Source organism: Harmonia axyridis, chromosome X (genome assembly GCF_914767665.1).
Source record: "Harmonia axyridis chromosome X, icHarAxyr1.1, whole genome shotgun sequence".
Classification (NCBI taxonomy): domain Eukaryota; kingdom Metazoa; phylum Arthropoda; class Insecta; order Coleoptera; family Coccinellidae; genus Harmonia; species Harmonia axyridis.
The window spans coordinates 32,609,066-32,624,604 of NC_059508.1; the positions used below are offsets into that span (position 1 = coordinate 32,609,066).

The 15,539-nt window shown below is 41.7% G+C and overlaps 2 non-coding genes across 2 annotated transcripts in view; one reads left to right on the forward strand and one right to left on the reverse strand.

Annotated features, from left to right (window-relative positions):
• The window catches only part of LOC123687409, a 1,906-nt gene extending 1,676 nt beyond the window's left edge, over positions 1–230 (reverse strand). The window contains exon 1 of the ribosomal RNA XR_006749136.1: positions 1–230. This exon is cut by the window's left edge and continues 1,676 nt beyond it. This is a non-coding gene — a ribosomal RNA (small subunit ribosomal RNA).
• A 3,635-nt stretch (positions 231–3,865) lies between these two features.
• LOC123687522 lies at positions 3,866–3,984 on the forward strand. The gene has a single exon (XR_006749242.1). It is a non-coding gene; the product is annotated as a 5S ribosomal RNA (ribosomal RNA).
• Positions 3,985–15,539: the final 11,555 nt, after the last annotated feature.

The following is a 15,539-nucleotide window of genomic DNA, read 5'->3' on the forward strand; positions in this document are numbered from 1 at the left end:
TATTGGTTTTGATCTAATAAAAGCGCTCCTTCCGTTCCCGGTCGGAGCTCTATTTGCATGTATTAGCTCTAGAATTACCACAGTTATCCAAGTAAATGTGGGTACGATCTAAGGAACCATAACTGATTTAATGAGCCTTTCGCGGTTTCACCTTAATTTGGCTTGTACTGAGACATGCATGGCTTAATCTTTGAGACAAGCATATGACTACTGGCAGGATCAACCAGGGAACTGCGTGCTTATACGATCGGTCCACGAGATTGCCGGTATGGCCAAACCCGTTCGCCTCTCGTCATGTGGCACTAGCCATGTCGATTGACTTCGACTAGCGCCGCACATCAGTAAGTGCAAGTCCTCGACGAAACGACGTAACAGCCCCCAGTCAGCATGAGACTCAAGCTATATATACATCATCATCATCTCGGACAAAACACCGATCAAAAATGAGAAAGTTTCTAGAAACAATCCCTCGCCAAGGCGTCCATATATAATACGAACCCCCGGCTATCAACTAATTTCTTATACACATTCCATCTCGACCCTTCGCTATACATGTGAATATAACGACACGGTGATTCGAGATTCAACAATATTTGTCGCTCGGAACGAATTGAGTGGTTGCAAATTTTTTGTGAACATAACCCGCAACGGGCAGAGGATCACGATTTTAAGGTTGGTCGCTTAAAGGCCATTCGACTACAAAGAGACGAAGCGGACCGCGACCTCGCTGCATGAGGTTGACGAAAGCGACCCAAGATGCGAAAGCCGAAACCAACACACCTTGCCAGTACCCAAACGCCGAGGTCGGATTCGGGTCTACCACTTACCAACTGAATATCATCCTAAAAAGAACTCCAAACAGTCTAGGACAGGACCCATTCTCCACCCCTTCTATATATGTCAGGAGAACCCCGGATTCCCCTCCAGACACGATTTAGCAAACTTTTCCCGATCGATCCGACCCACCGAGGCCGTTTCGACCGTTCGCCGCGCCTACTAGAGCTGATTTCTTCGGACTCCGATCAGAAAATCCGCCGATGCATGTCGTTAACACCTAGTCCGCCTCGTCCGATCGATCGAGGCCGTTTCGACCGTTCGCCGCGCCTACTAGAGCTGATTTCTTCGGACTCCGATCAGAAAATCCGCCGATGCATGTCGTTAACACCTAGTCCGCCTCGTCCGATCGATCTAGGCCGTCTCGAACCACCCATCGCGCATCGAAAGTCGCATCTCTCGAACTCCGATCCGGAAATCGGCCGATGCATCACGTTAACTATTTCTTATATATCTAATATAATATACATGGAGACGGTAAGAATTCTTTTAATCGAAGATATACATATACTTCTCATCAATATCCAAAAGCTTATCGAAAAATAAATTACTCAACTTTTACGTGAAGAATCGTTCACCCAAACCTTATCCCCTATATATGTCAGGAGAACCCAAGGTTCCCCTCCAGACACGATTTAGCAAACTTTTCCCGCTCGATCCGACCCACCGAGGCCGTCTCGACCGTCCGCTGCGCCTACTAGGGCCGATTTCTTCGGACTCCGATCAGAAAATATACCGATGCATGTCGTTAACACCTAGTCCGCCTCGTCCGATCTATCTAAACAGTCTCGACGCACCCAACACTCTTTCAAAGTCGGATTACTCGGACTCAATCTGAAAATGGACCGATGCATGACGTCAACACTTAGCCCGCCTCGTCTGATCTATCTAAGCCATCTCGACCCACCCAACACGCCTTCCAAGTCGGATCACTCGGACTTCGATCTGAAAATCTCCGGACTCATTTTTATGAATATCCCCAGTCAGTAAGAACGTTATTTCGCCAATATATACCAACAATAAACCATATTCCAATAGCTGAACCAAAAATATAATTCCCGATCCAAACGTTCTGCATCGCCCAACGCGACCACCTTCCCTATATATGTCAGGAGAGCACAGGGTTCCCCTCCAGACAACACTTACGCTCTATCCCCGACTCTCGGTCGATCGATAGGCCAGGTCAGCGGAGTCTGTTTCGGCCGAAGCTCGGACTTTGGTCAAAATGTTCCGATACAAAATTTGAACCAAGATAGATACAGATATGATTCCTTCTTAAATATACGTTGATTATCGAACAGAATATGGTAAATATTTTGCGATGACCGAGGATTTCATGAATTTTTTTTTTTTTTCGAAAAAATTTTCTATTATCGGAATTTCCTCAAATTTCATTTGGTTGCCTCCTAATGCTTATTAAAAATGATAACCAACAATCAGAATCATTATTTATCATTTATTTCAATTTTTATAATGAAAAACGTTCACGTCCTTTCGCGCCTCTCGATCGTCGTTTACGTGATGCATCGGTCAGCCCTAGTTTACGTGGTGCATCGGTAAGATCGAGTTCACGTTCTGCATCGGTCTGCCCGAGTTTACGTGGTGCATCGGTAAGATCGAGATTACGTGGTGCATCGGTAAGATCGAGTTCACGTTCTGCATCGGTCTGCCTGAGTTTACGTGGTGCATCGGTATGATCGAGTTTACGTTCTGCATCGGTGTGATCTAGTTTACGTTGTGCATCGGTAAGATCGAGATTACGTGAAGCATCGGTATGATCGAGTTTACGTTCTGCATCGGTCTGGACTCTGAGATATATTTTCGACGTGAAAATGTTCCGATACAACTTTTGAACCAGGATAGTTAGAGAGATGATTTTTTCTGGGATGTACGTTGATTGGGGAATGGATTGTGGAAAATAACTTGCCATGACCGAGGTGTTCTCGAATTTTTTTTTTTTTTCGAAAAATATTTTCTGATTTTGGATTTCACTCAAATTTGATTTCGTTGCCTTCTAATGTGTTCTAAAAGAGTAAATCAGTAATCAGAATCGAAAAATATTTTTCGGATTTTTTTTTTTTTGAAAAAAAATTTTCTGATTTTGGAATTTCCTCAAATTTGATTTGGTTGCCTTCTAATGTGTTTTTAAAGCGTAAATCAGTAATCAGAATCAATATTCATTGTCGACTTTAATTTTTATAAGGAAAAATGTTCACGTCCTTAAACGCCTCCCCATCATTAGCCCGAGTCCAAGTCGATGTCAGTCCCGAGCGGACGGTGTCAGATACTACCTATCGCCCCGGTCTGGACTTGGCGAGGTATTTCGACGTGAAATGTTCCGATACAACTTTTGAACCAGGATAGTTAGAGAGATGATTTCTTCTATGTTGTACGTTGATTGTGGAATGGATTGTGGGAAATAACTTGCCATGACCCAGGTGTTCTTGAATTTTTTTTTTTTTCGAAAAAAATTTTCTGATCTTGAAATTTCCTCAAATCTGATTGCGTTGCCTTCTAATGTGTACTAAAAGAGTAAATCAGTAATCAGAATCAATATTCATTGTCGACTTTAATTTTTATAAGGAAAAATGTTCACGTCCTTAAACGCCTCTCCATCGTTACCCCGACTCCAAGACGATGTTAGACCGGAGCGGACGGTGTCAAATGCGACCGATCTCCCCGGTCTGGACTTAGCGAGATATTCCGACGTGAAATGTTCCGATACAAAAATTTAACTGTGATAGTTAGAGAGATGGTTCCTTTTGTGATGTACGTTGATTGTGTAATAGAATATGGAAATAAACTTGAGATGACCGAGGTCTTCTGGGATTTTTTTTTTTTTTCGAAAAATATTTTTCGATTTCGGAAATCCCTCAAATTTCATTGAGATATGTCCTAATGTGTTCTTAAAACTTAAATCAACAATCAGAATTAATATCCAAAAGTTATTTCATTTTTTATAAGGAAAAACGTTCACGTCCTTTCCGCTCCCAAAAAGTGAGATATCATAGAAAATATCGCTATATTTGTTGTTTACGGCCATACCACGCTGAAATTGCCAGTTCTCGTCAGAACACTGAAGCCAAGCAGCGTCGGGCGCGGTTAGTACTTGGATGGGTGACCGCTTGGGAACACCGCGTGCTGTAAGCTTTTTTTTTACGTTCTGCATCGGTCTGCCGAGATAACGTGGTGCATCGGTATGATCGAGTTTACGTTCTGCATCGGTAAGATCGAGATTACGTGATGCATCGGTAAGATTGAGATTACGTGGTGCATCGGTAAGATCGAGTTTACGTGGTGCATCGGTAAGATCCAATTCACGTTCTGCATCGGTAAGATCCAGTTCACGTGGTGCATCGGTAAGATCGAGATTACGTGGTGCATCGGTAAGATCGAGTTTACGTGGTGCATCGGTAAGATCCAATTCACGTTCTGCATCGGTAAGATCCAGTTCACGTGGTGCATCGGTAAGATTGAGATTACGTGGTGCATCGGTAAGATCGAGTTTACGTGGTGCATCGGTAAGATCCAATTCACGTTCTGCATCGGTAAGATCCAGTTCACGTGGTGCATCGGTAAGATTGAGATTACGTGGTGCATCGGTAAGATCGAGTTTACGTGGTGCATCGGTAAGATCCAATTCACGTTCTGCATCGGTAAGATCCAGTTCACGTGGTGCATCGGTAAGATCGAGATTACGTGGTGCATCGGTAAGATCGAGTTTACGTGGTGCATCGGTAAGATCCAATTCACGTTCTGCATCGGTAAGATCCAGTTCACGTGGTGCATCGGTAAGATTGAGATTACGTGGTGCATCGGTAAGATCCAGTTCACGTGGTGCATCGGTAAGATGGAGATTACGTGGTGCATCGGTAAGATCGAGATTACGTGGTGCATCGGTAAGATCTACTTTACGTTCTGCATCGGTCTGCCCTTGTTTACGTGGTGCATCGGTAAGATCGAGATTACGTGAAGCATCGGTATGATCGAGTTTACGTTCTGCATCGGTCTGCCCGATATTACGTGGTGCATCGGTCTGCCCTAGTTTACGTGGTGCATCGGTTTGGACTTAGAGATATATTTTCGACGTGAAAATGTTCCGATACAACTTTTGAACCAGGATAGTTAGAGAGATGATTTTTTCTGGGATGTACGTGGATCGGGGAATGGATTGTGGGAAATAACTTGCCATGACCGAGGTGTCCTCGAATTTTTTTTTTTTTCGAAAAAAATTTTCTGATTGTGGAATTTTCTCAAATTTGATTTGGTTGCCTCCTAATGTGTTCTAAAAGAGTAAATCAGTAATCGGAATCGAAAAATATTTTTCGGATTTTTTTTTTTTTCGAAAAAAATTTTCTGATCGTGGAATTTCCTCAAATTCGATTTGGTTGCCTTCTAATGTGTTTTTAAAGCGTAAATCAGTAATCAGAATCAATATTCATTGTCGACTTTAATTTTTATAAGGAAAAATGTTCACGTCCTTAAACGCCTCCCCATCATCAGCCCGAGTCCAAGTCGATGTCAGTCCCGAGCGGACGGTGTCAGATACTACCTATCGCCGAGGTCTGGACTTGGCGAGATATTACGACGTGAAATGTTCCGATACAACTTTTGAACCAGGATAGTTAGAGAGATGATTTCTTCTATGTTGTACGTTGATTGTGGAATGAAATACGGAAAATAACTCGCCATGACCGAGGTGATTACGATTTTTTTTTTTTTTCGAAAAAAATTTTCTGATCGTGGAATTTTCTCAAATTTGATTTGGTTGCCTCCTTATATGTTCTAGTAGCGATAATCAACAATCAGAATCAAAATCCATGGTCGGGTTTGATTTTTATAAGGAAAAATGTTCACGTCCTTTTTTACAACCCCGACTCATTGACGATGTTAGAACCGAGCCGGCGGTGTCAGATACGACCGATCGCCCCGGTCCCGATCGTCATTTACGTTGTGCATCGGTCTGCCCGAGATTACGTGGTGCATCGGTATGATCGAGTTTACGTGGTGCATCGGTAAGATCCAATTCACGTTCTGCATCGGTAAGATCCAATTCACGTTCTGCATCGGTAAGATCCAGTTCACGTGGTGCATCGGTAAGATGGAGATTACGTGGTGCATCGGTAAGATCGAGATTACGTGGTGCATCGGTAAGATCTACTTTACGTTCTGCATCGGTCTGCCCTTGTTTACGTGGTGCATCGGTAAGATCGAGATTACGTGAAGCATCGGTATGATCGAGTTTACGTTCTGCATCGGTCTGCCCGATATTACGTGGTGCATCGGTCTGCCCTAGTTTACGTGGTGCATCGGTTTGGACTTAGAGATATATTTTCGACGTGAAAATGTTCCGATACAACTTTTGAACCAGGATAGTTAGAGAGATGATTTTTTCTGGGATGTACGTGGATCGGGGAATGGATTGTGGGAAATAACTTGCCATGACCGAGGTGTCCTCGAATTTTTTTTTTTTTCGAAAAAAATTTTCTGATTGTGGAATTTTCTCAAATTTGATTTGGTTGCCTCCTAATGTGTTCTAAAAGAGTAAATCAGTAATCGGAATCGAAAAATATTTTTCGGATTTTTTTTTTTTTCGAAAAAAATTTTCTGATCGTGGAATTTCCTCAAATTCGATTTGGTTGCCTTCTAATGTGTTTTTAAAGCGTAAATCAGTAATCAGAATCAATATTCATTGTCGACTTTAATTTTTATAAGGAAAAATGTTCACGTCCTTAAACGCCTCCCCATCATCAGCCCGAGTCCAAGTCGATGTCAGTCCCGAGCGGACGGTGTCAGATACTACCTATCGCCGAGGTCTGGACTTGGCGAGATATTACGACGTGAAATGTTCCGATACAACTTTTGAACCAGGATAGTTAGAGAGATGATTTCTTCTATGTTGTACGTTGATTGTGGAATGAAATACGGAAAATAACTCGCCATGACCGAGGTGATTACGATTTTTTTTTTTTTTCGAAAAAAATTTTCTGATCGTGGAATTTTCTCAAATTTGATTTGGTTGCCTCCTTATATGTTCTAGTAGCGATAATCAACAATCAGAATCAAAATCCATGGTCGGGTTTGATTTTTATAAGGAAAAATGTTCACGTCCTTTTTTACAACCCCGACTCATTGACGATGTTAGAACCGAGCCGGCGGTGTCAGATACGACCGATCGCCCCGGTCCCGATCGTCATTTACGTTGTGCATCGGTCTGCCCGAGATTACGTGGTGCATCGGTATGATCGAGTTTACGTGGTGCATCGGTAAGATCCAATTCACGTTCTGCATCGGTAAGATCCAATTCACGTTCTGCATCGGTAAGATCCAGTTCACGTGGTGCATCGGTAAGATGGAGATTACGTGGTGCATCGGTAAGATCGAGATTACGTGGTGCATCGGTAAGATCTACTTTACGTTCTGCATCGGTCTGCCCTTGTTTACGTGGTGCATCGGTAAGATCGAGATTACGTGAAGCATCGGTATGATCGAGTTTACGTTCTGCATCGGTCTGCCCGATATTACGTGGTGCATCGGTCTGCCCTAGTTTACGTGGTGCATCGGTTTGGACTTAGAGATATATTTTCGACGTGAAAATGTTCCGATACAACTTTTGAACCAGGATAGTTAGAGAGATGATTTTTTCTGGGATGTACGTGGATCGGGGAATGGATTGTGGGAAATAACTTGCCATGACCGGGGTGTCCTCGAATTTTTTTTTTTTTCGAAAAAAATTTTCTGATTGTGGAATTTTCTCAAATTTGATTTGGTTGCCTCCTAATGTGTTCTAAAAGAGTAAATCAGTAATCGGAATCGAAAAATATTTTTCGGATTTTTTTTTTTTTCGAAAAAAATTTTCTGATCGTGGAATTTCCTCAAATTCGATTTGGTTGCCTTCTAATGTGTTTTTAAAGCGTAAATCAGTAATCAGAATCAATATTCATTGTCGACTTTAATTTTTATAAGGAAAAATGTTCACGTCCTTAAACGCCTCCCCATCATCAGCCCGAGTCCAAGTCGATGTCAGTCCCGAGCGGACGGTGTCAGATACTACCTATCGCCGAGGTCTGGACTTGGCGAGATATTACGACGTGAAATGTTCCGATACAACTTTTGAACCAGGATAGTTAGAGAGATGATTTCTTCTATGTTGTACGTTGATTGTGGAATGAAATACGTAAAATAACTCGCCATGACCGAGGTGATTACGATTTTTTTTTTTTTTCGAAAAAAATTTTCTGATCGTGGAATTTTCTCAAATTTGATTTGGTTGCCTCCTTATATGTTCTAGTAGCGATAATCAACAATCAGAATCAAAATCCATGGTCGGGTTTGATTTTTATAAGGAAAAATGTTCACGTCCTTTTTTACAACCCCGACTCATTGACGATGTTAGAACCGAGCCGGCGGTGTCAGATACGACCGATCGCCCCGGTCCCGATCGTCATTTACGTTGTGCATCGGTCTGCCCGAGATTACGTGGTGCATCGGTATGATCGAGTTTACGTGGTGCATCGGTAAGATCCAATTCACGTTCTGCATCGGTAAGATCCAATTCACGTTCTGCATCGGTAAGATCCAGTTCACGTGGTGCATCGGTAAGATGGAGATTACGTGGTGCATCGGTAAGATCGAGATTACGTGGTGCATCGGTAAGATCTACTTTACGTTCTGCATCGGTCTGCCCTTGTTTACGTGGTGCATCGGTAAGATCGAGATTACGTGAAGCATCGGTATGATCGAGTTTACGTTCTGCATCGGTCTGCCCGATATTACGTGGTGCATCGGTCTGCCCTAGTTTACGTGGTGCATCGGTTTGGACTTAGAGATATATTTTCGACGTGAAAATGTTCCGATACAACTTTTGAACCAGGATAGTTAGAGAGATGATTTTTTCTGGGATGTACGTGGATCGGGGAATGGATTGTGGGAAATAACTTGCCATGACCGAGGTGTCCTCGAATTTTTTTTTTTTTCGAAAAAAATTTTCTGATTGTGGAATTTTCTCAAATTTGATTTGGTTGCCTCCTAATGTGTTCTAAAAGAGTAAATCAGTAATCGGAATCGAAAAATATTTTTCGGATTTTTTTTTTTTTCGAAAAAAATTTTCTGATCGTGGAATTTCCTCAAATTCGATTTGGTTGCCTTCTAATGTGTTTTTAAAGCGTAAATCAGTAATCAGAATCAATATTCATTGTCGACTTTAATTTTTATAAGGAAAAATGTTCACGTCCTTAAACGCCTCCCCATCATCAGCCCGAGTCCAAGTCGATGTCAGTCCCGAGCGGACGGTGTCAGATACTACCTATCGCCGAGGTCTGGACTTGGCGAGATATTACGACGTGAAATGTTCCGATACAACTTTTGAACCAGGATAGTTAGAGAGATGATTTCTTCTATGTTGTACGTTGATTGTGGAATGAAATACGGAAAATAACTCGCCATGACCGAGGTGATTACGATTTTTTTTTTTTTTCGAAAAAAATTTTCTGATCGTGGAATTTTCTCAAATTTGATTTGGTTGCCTCCTTATATGTTCTAGTAGCGATAATCAACAATCAGAATCAAAATCCATGGTCGGGTTTGATTTTTATAAGGAAAAATGTTCACGTCCTTTTTTACAACCCCGACTCATTGACGATGTTAGAACCGAGCCGGCGGTGTCAGATACGACCGATCGCCCCGGTCCCGATCGTCATTTACGTTGTGCATCGGTCTGCCCGAGATTACGTGGTGCATCGGTATGATCGAGTTTACGTGGTGCATCGGTAAGATCCAATTCACGTTCTGCATCGGTAAGATCCAATTCACGTTCTGCATCGGTAAGATCCAGTTCACGTGGTGCATCGGTAAGATGGAGATTACGTGGTGCATCGGTAAGATCGAGATTACGTGGTGCATCGGTAAGATCTACTTTACGTTCTGCATCGGTCTGCCCTTGTTTACGTGGTGCATCGGTAAGATCGAGATTACGTGAAGCATCGGTATGATCGAGTTTACGTTCTGCATCGGTCTGCCCGATATTACGTGGTGCATCGGTCTGCCCTAGTTTACGTGGTGCATCGGTTTGGACTTAGAGATATATTTTCGACGTGAAAATGTTCCGATACAACTTTTGAACCAGGATAGTTAGAGAGATGATTTTTTCTGGGATGTACGTGGATCGGGGAATGGATTGTGGGAAATAACTTGCCATGACCGAGGTGTCCTCGAATTTTTTTTTTTTTCGAAAAAAATTTTCTGATTGTGGAATTTTCTCAAATTTGATTTGGTTGCCTCCTAATGTGTTCTAAAAGAGTAAATCAGTAATCGGAATCGAAAAATATTTTTCGGATTTTTTTTTTTTTCGAAAAAAATTTTCTGATCGTGGAATTTCCTCAAATTCGATTTGGTTGCCTTCTAATGTGTTTTTAAAGCGTAAATCAGTAATCAGAATCAATATTCATTGTCGACTTTAATTTTTATAAGGAAAAATGTTCACGTCCTTAAACGCCTCCCCATCATCAGCCCGAGTCCAAGTCGATGTCAGTCCCGAGCGGACGGTGTCAGATACTACCTATCGCCGAGGTCTGGACTTGGCGAGATATTACGACGTGAAATGTTCCGATACAACTTTTGAACCAGGATAGTTAGAGAGATGATTTCTTCTATGTTGTACGTTGATTGTGGAATGAAATACGGAAAATAACTCGCCATGACCGAGGTGATTACGATTTTTTTTTTTTTTCGAAAAAAATTTTCTGATCGTGGAATTTTCTCAAATTTGATTTGGTTGCCTCCTTATATGTTCTAGTAGCGATAATCAACAATCAGAATCAAAATCCATGGTCGGGTTTGATTTTTATAAGGAAAAATGTTCACGTCCTTTTTTACAACCCCGACTCATTGACGATGTTAGAACCGAGCCGGCGGTGTCAGATACGACCGATCGCCCCGGTCCCGATCGTCATTTACGTTGTGCATCGGTCTGCCCGAGATTACGTGGTGCATCGGTATGATCGAGTTTACGTGGTGCATCGGTAAGATCCAATTCACGTTCTGCATCGGTAAGATCCAATTCACGTTCTGCATCGGTAAGATCCAGTTCACGTGGTGCATCGGTAAGATGGAGATTACGTGGTGCATCGGTAAGATCGAGATTACGTGGTGCATCGGTAAGATCTACTTTACGTTCTGCATCGGTCTGCCCTTGTTTACGTGGTGCATCGGTAAGATCGAGATTACGTGAAGCATCGGTATGATCGAGTTTACGTTCTGCATCGGTCTGCCCGATATTACGTGGTGCATCGGTCTGCCCTAGTTTACGTGGTGCATCGGTTTGGACTTAGAGATATATTTTCGACGTGAAAATGTTCCGATACAACTTTTGAACCAGGATAGTTAGAGAGATGATTTTTTCTGGGATGTACGTGGATCGGGGAATGGATTGTGGGAAATAACTTGCCATGACCGAGGTGTCCTCGAATTTTTTTTTTTTTCGAAAAAAATTTTCTGATTGTGGAATTTTCTCAAATTTGATTTGGTTGCCTCCTAATGTGTTCTAAAAGAGTAAATCAGTAATCGGAATCGAAAAATATTTTTCGGATTTTTTTTTTTTTCGAAAAAAATTTTCTGATCGTGGAATTTCCTCAAATTCGATTTGGTTGCCTTCTAATGTGTTTTTAAAGCGTAAATCAGTAATCAGAATCAATATTCATTGTCGACTTTAATTTTTATAAGGAAAAATGTTCACGTCCTTAAACGCCTCCCCATCATCAGCCCGAGTCCAAGTCGATGTCAGTCCCGAGCGGACGGTGTCAGATACTACCTATCGCCGAGGTCTGGACTTGGCGAGATATTACGACGTGAAATGTTCCGATACAACTTTTGAACCAGGATAGTTAGAGAGATGATTTCTTCTATGTTGTACGTTGATTGTGGAATGAAATACGGAAAATAACTCGCCATGACCGAGGTGATTACGATTTTTTTTTTTTTTCGAAAAAAATTTTCTGATCGTGGAATTTTCTCAAATTTGATTTGGTTGCCTCCTTATATGTTCTAGTAGCGATAATCAACAATCAGAATCAAAATCCATGGTCGGGTTTGATTTTTATAAGGAAAAATGTTCACGTCCTTTTTTACAACCCCGACTCATTGACGATGTTAGAACCGAGCCGGCGGTGTCAGATACGACCGATCGCCCCGGTCCCGATCGTCATTTACGTTGTGCATCGGTCTGCCCGAGATTACGTGGTGCATCGGTATGATCGAGTTTACGTGGTGCATCGGTAAGATCCAATTCACGTTCTGCATCGGTAAGATCCAATTCACGTTCTGCATCGGTAAGATCCAGTTCACGTGGTGCATCGGTAAGATGGAGATTACGTGGTGCATCGGTAAGATCGAGATTACGTGGTGCATCGGTAAGATCTACTTTACGTTCTGCATCGGTCTGCCCTTGTTTACGTGGTGCATCGGTAAGATCGAGATTACGTGAAGCATCGGTATGATCGAGTTTACGTTCTGCATCGGTCTGCCCGATATTACGTGGTGCATCGGTCTGCCCTAGTTTACGTGGTGCATCGGTTTGGACTTAGAGATATATTTTCGACGTGAAAATGTTCCGATACAACTTTTGAACCAGGATAGTTAGAGAGATGATTTTTTCTGGGATGTACGTGGATCGGGGAATGGATTGTGGGAAATAACTTGCCATGACCGAGGTGTCCTCGAATTTTTTTTTTTTTCGAAAAAAATTTTCTGATTGTGGAATTTTCTCAAATTTGATTTGGTTGCCTCCTAATGTGTTCTAAAAGAGTAAATCAGTAATCGGAATCGAAAAATATTTTTCGGATTTTTTTTTTTTTCGAAAAAAATTTTCTGATCGTGGAATTTCCTCAAATTCGATTTGGTTGCCTTCTAATGTGTTTTTAAAGCGTAAATCAGTAATCAGAATCAATATTCATTGTCGACTTTAATTTTTATAAGGAAAAATGTTCACGTCCTTAAACGCCTCCCCATCATCAGCCCGAGTCCAAGTCGATGTCAGTCCCGAGCGGACGGTGTCAGATACTACCTATCGCCGAGGTCTGGACTTGGCGAGATATTACGACGTGAAATGTTCCGATACAACTTTTGAACCAGGATAGTTAGAGAGATGATTTCTTCTATGTTGTACGTTGATTGTGGAATGAAATACGGAAAATAACTCGCCATGACCGAGGTGATTACGATTTTTTTTTTTTTTCGAAAAAAATTTTCTGATCGTGGAATTTTCTCAAATTTGATTTGGTTGCCTCCTTATATGTTCTAGTAGCGATAATCAACAATCAGAATCAAAATCCATGGTCGGGTTTGATTTTTATAAGGAAAAATGTTCACGTCCTTTTTTACAACCCCGACTCATTGACGATGTTAGAACCGAGCCGGCGGTGTCAGATACGACCGATCGCCCCGGTCCCGATCGTCATTTACGTTGTGCATCGGTCTGCCCGAGATTACGTGGTGCATCGGTATGATCGAGTTTACGTGGTGCATCGGTAAGATCCAATTCACGTTCTGCATCGGTAAGATCCAATTCACGTTCTGCATCGGTAAGATCCAGTTCACGTGGTGCATCGGTAAGATGGAGATTACGTGGTGCATCGGTAAGATCGAGATTACGTGGTGCATCGGTAAGATCTACTTTACGTTCTGCATCGGTCTGCCCTTGTTTACGTGGTGCATCGGTAAGATCGAGATTACGTGAAGCATCGGTATGATCGAGTTTACGTTCTGCATCGGTCTGCCCGATATTACGTGGTGCATCGGTCTGCCCTAGTTTACGTGGTGCATCGGTTTGGACTTAGAGATATATTTTCGACGTGAAAATGTTCCGATACAACTTTTGAACCAGGATAGTTAGAGAGATGATTTTTTCTGGGATGTACGTGGATCGGGGAATGGATTGTGGGAAATAACTTGCCATGACCGAGGTGTCCTCGAATTTTTTTTTTTTTCGAAAAAAATTTTCTGATTGTGGAATTTTCTCAAATTTGATTTGGTTGCCTCCTAATGTGTTCTAAAAGAGTAAATCAGTAATCGGAATCGAAAAATATTTTTCGGATTTTTTTTTTTTTCGAAAAAAATTTTCTGATCGTGGAATTTCCTCAAATTCGATTTGGTTGCCTTCTAATGTGTTTTTAAAGCGTAAATCAGTAATCAGAATCAATATTCATTGTCGACTTTAATTTTTATAAGGAAAAATGTTCACGTCCTTAAACGCCTCCCCATCATCAGCCCGAGTCCAAGTCGATGTCAGTCCCGAGCGGACGGTGTCAGATACTACCTATCGCCGAGGTCTGGACTTGGCGAGATATTACGACGTGAAATGTTCCGATACAACTTTTGAACCAGGATAGTTAGAGAGATGATTTCTTCTATGTTGTACGTTGATTGTGGAATGAAATACGGAAAATAACTCGCCATGACCGAGGTGATTACGATTTTTTTTTTTTTTCGAAAAAAATTTTCTGATCGTGGAATTTTCTCAAATTTGATTTGGTTGCCTCCTTATATGTTCTAGTAGCGATAATCAACAATCAGAATCAAAATCCATGGTCGGGTTTGATTTTTATAAGGAAAAATGTTCACGTCCTTTTTTACAACCCCGACTCATTGACGATGTTAGAACCGAGCCGGCGGTGTCAGATACGACCGATCGCCCCGGTCCCGATCGTCATTTACGTTGTGCATCGGTCTGCCCGAGATTACGTGGTGCATCGGTCTGGACTTAGAGATATATTTTCGACGTGAAAATGTTCCGATACAACTTTTGAACTAGGATAGTTAGAGAGATGATTTTTTCTGGGATGTACGTTGATTGGGGAATGGATTGTGGGAAATAACTTGCCATGACCGAGGTGTTCTCGAATTTTTTTTTTTTTTTCGAAAAAAATTTTCTGATTGTGGAATTTTCTCAAATTTGATTTGGTTGCCTCCTAATGTGTTCTAATAGCGATAATCAACAATCAGAATCAAAATCCATGGTCGGGTTTGATTTTTATAAGGAATAATGTTCACGTCCTTTTTCGCCTATGTTCTTTTTCGACGTGAAAAGTTCCGATACAACTTTTGAACCAGGATAGTTAGAGAGATGATTTTTTCTGGGATGTATGTTGATTGACGTACGAAACTTGGAAAAAAAATAGAAAAGACCGAGGTACTCTAGAAAAAAAATTTATTGAAAATATTTTTTTGATTTCGGAATTAATTCGAAATTCATTCAGATGTCTTCTATCAATATCGCGAAAGAAAAATCAATAATCAGAATCGATATTCATCTAAGATTATTTCCTTTTGGATTGTGTTAACATTCGGTACGATCTTGTCTACGTGATGCATCGGTTTGTTTCTCGGCTCTTGTGAGCAAGTTGGACACTCGAGACGGCCTCCATCGATCGGATTAGGCGGGCTTTAATGTTAACGTGCTGCATCGGTGTGATCTTGTTTACGTCATGCATCGGTATAGCTTTAAATCGCGCCGTAAAGTCGTTCACGTCATGCATCGGTATCTTAAATCGCGCCGAAAAGTCGTTCACGTCATGCATCGGTATCTTAAATCGCGCCGTAAAGTCGTTCACGTCATGCATCGGTATCTTAAATCGAGCCGAAAAGTCGTTCACGTCATGCATCGGTGGCACAAAAAAAAGACGCCGATGCATGACGTGAGCCGACTTTTCGGC